A 7,500-nucleotide genomic window follows, 5' to 3' on the forward strand; every position below is an offset into this window, starting at 1 on the left:
CGGCGTTTTCAAAGGATTTTTAAAAAATTAGCATAGAAATTTAAATTGCATGATATATTTTTGGTGAGCTTTTATATAGCGCAATATCCACTAAATTTGCTCAAAGTGCTTTACAAGGGGTCCCTGGCCAACAACAACATTTAATACTTAGGACGGGACATGACGCCTGTTAGGCGATATTACATTTTTTGTGTGACAGAGACATCGCTGCCAACGGTCAGGTACTCATTTTACACCTGAGTACGGTTAGAGAATGTGAGTAAAGAGCCTTTTCCAAGGTCGGAACTATGCACCGAGCGAGACTCGAACCCAGGACATTTCCGATCCGAAAGCGAGTGTCATACCACAAGAAAACATATGATACTCGTGGAGAACTCACAATATTTTGCGGGGAAATAAAGGCGATACGAACAAGCACTCATCCATTTTAATTATTATATTATCGTGGAAGTTAAATTGACCTTGGTCGAGGCGATTTTTTGAGCCGTCAAGAGATCAAACCCGGTCCTGCAATAAAACCCGTGGTTGATACGACACTTCTTTATTATAAATTTAACTTGATAACGTTTTTTTTAAAACATGGGATGACTATTCACGTGGACAATAAATCACAAAATTAGGACTTCGCACAGGAACATATTTATTTTAATTCTTATACTATTGTGGAAACTAAATTTGACAGATACGAATATTTTGAGCCATCAAATGTTTTTTTTTTAAACAAAAAACAAACACCCCCCCCCCCCCCAAATAAATAGATAATAAAAAAAAATAATAATAATGAGTTGAATCAACGAGTGATGAAATTACCCGCCTTAATATTGAAAAGGTTTGCAATTTACTCGTATAGATAGTTAGATAGTATGCGTTTGGCTAAGAAGCTCACAACATTGCATTCCGGAAGTATAACGAACCAACACACAAAACTATGTGTAGCCTTAAACGTTTATAGTCTGGTTAATGCAGTTTAGTAATGATAACTCATAATCGCGGATGACAATAAAAAAAAAAAAAAAAAAAAAACAATAACAGAGACCCGAGTGGCGTCATTTTCATTCTATCTATATCAATTTTTGCATAATGATTTTATATTATTTTTTATTTACTAATACTCGTTATTCTGTGTTTGCCGACAAAAAATTAACATTGGCCTTAACCCTCTCCTTACCAACTATTGGAAAATCGTCACATTCGTTACGATACAACCAACTTTTTTCTTATTCAAATTTCTCTTGTACATCATAAAATTTCAAGGAAATGAACAGTGTGTTGTAGAGCATAATGTTTTACTAAAGAAATTATGTATCGCAAGAACTTTACTGCTATTGTGTTTGAGTGATAAAAAATATATTTTTGTGTTAGTTGGGTGTGAAGTTTTGGGGAAAATCCTGAAAATGACTGGTAAGGAGAGTTAAAGAAAAATGTTGACGTTAAGTTTTATTGACTCGTGTGTAAACTCGCCAAAGCATGTGCACAACTTTTATATTAGACTATTATAATTCTACCCCTTTCTCGAGATAAAAAGTCTTAACCATGGTGTGTTTACAGCCTGATTTATGATACTTTTGTTCTATCTTAAATGATAACTTTCAGAGACGATTCAACTCAGTAAACGAATGAGGGTCAAGGGATTGTTTTGGTTTTGTTTTGCTTACATTTTTTTCTTTTTCTATTTTTTTTTTTTTGATTTTGTTGTTATTGTTTTTGTTGTTTTGTTTTTTTGTTTTTTTTTTTTTGTTTTTTTTTATTTCTTGGTTTTGTTTGATTGTAATTTCTATTTTGTCTGTTTTGTTTTTACCATTTTTTTTTTAAATTTTAAATCTAGCCTTTTATTCTTTACCAACCATTTTTTAAATAAAATGTATAACATGTTTTGGCATTTTAAAATAGAACTATCTGCCAGCTCAGGTCGTTGCTGCAAAATGTACAGCGAACGTCTCGATAAAGGAAGACCGGAAAATGGCTTGACGACTGAATCAATAGTCAACTGTGCAGCAGTTATTAGTAGTGCCAATGAGACACTGTTTGTAACAAACTATGGCTGTTGAATGATATTGTATACTATCTACTTATTTCATTTGCAATCAAAAGTTGTGATATATATATATATATATATATATATATATATAATATATATTATATATATATATATATATATGTATATATATATATATATATATATATATATATATATATATATATATATATATATAGTCACGTCTCTCCAATCTGAACACTTCCGTCCCCGGCATTTTGTCCGGATTACAGAGATATTCGAATACTGGTATCAGTCAGTTTAAATGTCCATAATATTTTCTAAAATGACCTTTTACATAGCGCAATCTCCACTAAACGTGCCCAGAGCGCTTTACAAAAGGTCTATGGACAACAGCAACATTTAACATTTAGGACGGGGCATGATGTTAGGCGATATTGCATTTTTTCCCGACAGAGACAACGCTGTTAACAGCCAGATCCTCATTTTACACCTGAGTACGGCGAGAGAATGTGAGTAAAGAGCCTTTTCTAAGGACTCAACTATGCGCCGAACGTGGCTCGAACCCAAAACATTCCGATCCGAAAGCGAATGTTATACCACTAGGCCACATAGTCGCTAACAGGGGTAGCCTTCGAACTTACAAGCTTACAAGCATAGTGCCATACCACTAGAACACAAAGTCGAAAAAGAGACAAAAAATGGCCTTAGATTAGATTGTGCATAGACCTTCCTTCAACTCGTAGTGTTGACCCGTGTCCAGCTGAATGGTCACAACCACTTACTTACCAGAGTGGACAATGGACTTGAGCGAATGACCATATCCATATATGCATGAATGACCGGCTCTTTAAGTTAAATCAATCGGTCACTCTGTTGTCACACGACCACCGCCCCCCCCCCCCCTCCTCTCCACCTCCCAATTCCTTTCTTTCCCTCCCCACTCTATCGTTCTCCTCCCCTCAAACTCATTGCAGAGGTGGTCTTGTCCTTACCGTCTTAGGTACTGTACCTTTGTGTACTGGAATCATTAGTTTTCACACTTGTCGTAATCCTTCTAATACAGAACAATTTTCTTTTTAATTTTTCCCCCTTTTTTTTTCTTTTGAGAATAACTGTACATTGACTCTCTCCTTACCAACTATAGGAAAATCGTCACATTCGTTACGATACAACCAACATTTTTCTTATTCAAATTCTCTTGTACATCATAGAATTTAAAGAAAATTAATAGTGTGTTGTAGAGCATATTTTGCTTAAGAAATTCTGTATCGCAAGAACTTAAACTGCTATTCTGTTTGAGTGATTAAAGATATTTATCTTTTGTGTTAATTTGGTGTGAGGTTTTTGGGGAAAATGCTGAAAATGGCTGTTAAGGAGAAAGTTAAACAAAATCCCTTTATTTTTCTACCGTTATTATTATTTTTAAAATTTTCGATGACTTCTTCGCGTCTTTGGTAGAGCACTCGCTTTACACGCAAAGGGACCGATATTGATCCCGGGTGAAGTCGAGATTTTTTCACCCCCGATCCCCCTGTCCACTCAGCAGGGAATGGGTAGATGTGCCTGTTTGATCTGGCGGAAAATACTTTGCCATATAGAAAGCCTAGCGTCATTTCCAAAGGGTAACATGCAAATTGCTATTGTCCGTTTCACGCTATGGAAACCAGGATAAACTCCAGATCCATGAGTCTCATGGCTCAGAAGGACTACTTCATAGCAAGATTTGTATATGTGTCTGGATGGGACTTTTACGTATTGTCAAAAGAAGCATATCAAAATATAGAGGTGCTTAAATTAGTGTATAAAATGTATAGTAAAATAAAGGGAGGGGAAATGACTGTTCTAAAAGATACATAACAAAGCGAACAATGTTTCGGCCTCTGACCTTCTTCGAGTAAACAAGAAAAGGAAATATGTTATTTTACATTGGCATTATAGTTCAAACATTATAGGTAAAAATGTGTGTCTGTGTGTGCGCGCGCGCGTGTGTGTGTGTGTGTGTATGTGCAAGGGAATGAGAGAGATAGGGAGGGGGCGGGGAAAGAGAGAGAGAGATAGAGATAGATAGATAGAGAGAGAGAGAGAGAGAGAGAGAGAGAGAGAGCGACAATGATAATTAAGTTAGATTACTTGTGAAACCTTCAGTTCCTTGTTTGAACCAGTCGCCTTTGTCTTGCCTTTTTTTTGTGCTTTTAACTTCGGATCTAAATTTTTTTCTCTAAAAGTGAGCTTTTATATAGCGTAATATACACTAAACGTGCTCAAAGCGCTTTAGAAGGTCCCTGGCCAACAGCAGTACTTAACATGTAGAACGAGACATGACGCCTGTTAGGCGATATTACATTTTTTTCGGACAGACAACGCTGTTAACGACCAGGTACTCATTTTACGCCTGAGTACCGTGAGAGAATTTAATTAAAGAGCATTTTCCAAGGACTCAACTATGCGCCGAGCGAGGCTCGACCACAGGACCTTCCGATTCAAAAGCGAGTGTCATACCACTAGACCACATAGCCGCACAGATCTATGATATTTCCTCTATCACTTTCCTTTTTTCTGGCTCTACATGATCTAAGAGTGTCCCAAGTGCCATAAAACCGCTAAAAATGGAAAAACAAAACACTTGACATATGATTTGACTTTTGGTCACAGCTTCGAGTACAGCCTAATTGAATCCTAGGAAAAGGCCCTTTACCGATATGTACTTATTTTCAGGTTTGATAACCCGGATATTTGTTGGCGCTTTGTTGTTATTGACACACCTTCAAACCGTCCTAAAATAGCGCGCATTACATCAATGTTTAATCAAGCCCATGATTGAGTACGGCTATCAGACCTGCAAATACGTGCACGTCGCCCTTAACTCACATTATTTTCACCTTAGTCAGATGTAAAATATGTACCTGACCATAACGCTTTCAGCGTCATTTGCCGCACTGTGTGGCCACTGCAGAATCTGTTCTACTGGCCAATGGCTGCGTAGGGCGGCCGGTCTTGAAAGGCAAAAATTTAATAATAATGTAATCCAATCCTACTTTCTACAAAAGTACTATAAATGGAAACAATAGTATCATTTCTTTCATCAGAACATTCAACTGACCCTAGGTGTGTGTGTGTGTGGGGGGGGGGGGGGGGGGTATTTTAATCGAGATTTTGCGCCGAATTCGAATGTCGCTTTGTCTTAGTTTGTCATTCCTATGCTGCTTCAACCAGGTGTCAGCCATTTTGAGACGGAAATGCGAATATATCCTCAGAGAGTTAAAGGCTTGTGCTATTCGTCCTTATGGACCACTAATCAATAGCGTTATTCGTCCGTAAGTGAAAGCATCTCGTATTTTTATTCTATAAATTCTAACATAGTTTTGTAGAGAATCTCCACGGATTCACCATAGTCGAGGCATTTCACAGTGCTTCAAATGCTCCTCCAACAAGCCACAATATGGAACCAAATGTCCATTTCTTAATGTACAAATCACCTGATAAGCATCCTTATTTTACTAGCACTCTCACAATTTCCCTATTTACTGCCTTATAGTCAAGTCCATCACTGATTCATTAACATCTTTCGAATTTTGACCGATAGCCATTTCTTCTGTTTCAACTGAGCCGAGAGGAAAAATAGAAGTTCAGTGTCTTACCACCGGATAAACTCCGCGGTTATAGTTTTGATCACGCCCAACATCTCTTGGTTTTTATAAAAAGACGAATACCAACATGTACGCCACACTAATCTACGAGACAGGAAAAACCGGGACATTTCCGGCTTCATGGCACTGACGCTGTCTGAGGACTATTTCTATTCACCCCCACTCGGTGATATAAGGCGAGCAAAAATGTTTTTGTAATAACGTCTGTATTGATACAAGTCTTTAAGACAAGGATTAAGTTTCTTGAAATAAAGCTGTAGATCCACCCCCCTCCCCCCGCCCTTCTACTACTATTAATCTTATTATTATTATTATTATTATTATTATTATTATTATTATTATTATTATTATTATTATTATTATTATTATTATTATTATTATTATTATTATTATTATTATTATTATTATAATTATTATTATTATTATTATTATTATTATTATTATTATTATTATTTGTAGTAGTAGTAGTAGTAGTAGTAGTAGTAGTAGTAGTAGTAGTAGTAGTAGTAGTAGTAGTAGTAGTAGTAGTAGTAGTAGTAGTAGTAGTAGTAGTAGTAACTCAAACGCTAACAACTACAACAATGACAATCACCGCAAGGGCAAGAAAATCAATATAGAGGTAAATTTATTGACTTGAAGGAAGGAAATATTGGGAAAGAAGGTGTCGGGGGGGGGGGGGGGGAGGGGGTGACATCGTCATTTTGAGGTTCATTCCAAAATCCAGAAACATTTCTTACACACTTACATGGCATGCTAGTGATTCTACGAGTAAATCATGGACATTTGATCAACCATGGCAGTAAATTGACGAGACAGAAAGAAAGAGGTTGGGACAGATCTGTAATCTTTGCTGTTGTACGTACCAGTATATCCTAGCCTAATTACTTTTACGCCTATTTTCCAAGCCAAATGTTTTAATACCCCCTGGTGACTTACTTAATGACTTGATTGACTGTTGGTGGCCACCCCAAACGGTGACAGCGTGTACCTACTTTGGAATATATATATATATAGATATATATATATATATATATATATATATATATATATATATATATATATATAACTAATATATATAACTATTATATATATATATATATATATATATATATATATATATATATATATATATACTAGTAAAAAGCCCGCAATTTCGCGGGGAAAGAACTGTTTTTATTTGATACTGTACTCACCATCATGTAATGAGGGCAGATTGGTAAACAACGTTGTCTGTGTAATTTGGTATATCTTCGGTTGATTTTTCTGTGTGGCCCAACATGAAGTGTAAGCCACTATAGCCTCTGATCCGTGACATCAAATGTGAAAATACAAATTTAAAGAATACTGTGGATGTAGGAGCTTTCGGAATGTCTCTCCTTTACTTAACTTATGGAAAAACAAACACCCTAGCACCTTTAATAACACTTATGACTAACCTCTCGAGCTAACCCTAATAGAAAAAAACAACTCTCGGACTGCTTTGCACTACCTTTCAATACTTAACAAATCACAATGGCGGCCGAAAAACAAAACAATGGTCAAATTATGAAATTTTAAACTTTTACTAATCTATCAAGGTTTGTTCTAGAGTTTTTAAAATACTTCTATATGACAAACTGAATAAATAAATGCCTGACAAAATATCAACGTTGAAAATACAAATTTAAAGCATACTGGGGATGTAGGAGCTTTCGGAATGTCTCCCCTTTACTTAACTAATGGAAAAAACAAACACCCTAGCACCTTTAATAACACTTATGACTAACCTCTCGAGCTAACCCTAATAGTAAAAAAAACAACTCTCGGACTTCTTTGCACTACCTTTCAATACTTAACAAATCACAATGGGGGCCG

At 36.0% G+C, this 7,500-nt stretch overlaps 1 protein-coding gene across 1 annotated transcript in view; it reads right to left on the bottom strand.

Moving 5' to 3' along the window:
• Positions 1–7,500, bottom strand: part of LOC144979554 (uncharacterized) — a 117,065-nt gene that overhangs the window by 5,980 nt on the left and 103,585 nt on the right. The window lies entirely within an intron of this gene.

The sequence above is a fragment of the Berghia stephanieae genome, chromosome 9, assembly GCF_034508935.2.
Source record: "Berghia stephanieae isolate SIO BIC M18660-M18661 chromosome 9, UCSD_Bste_1.3, whole genome shotgun sequence".
Classification (NCBI taxonomy): domain Eukaryota; kingdom Metazoa; phylum Mollusca; class Gastropoda; order Nudibranchia; family Aeolidiidae; genus Berghia; species Berghia stephanieae.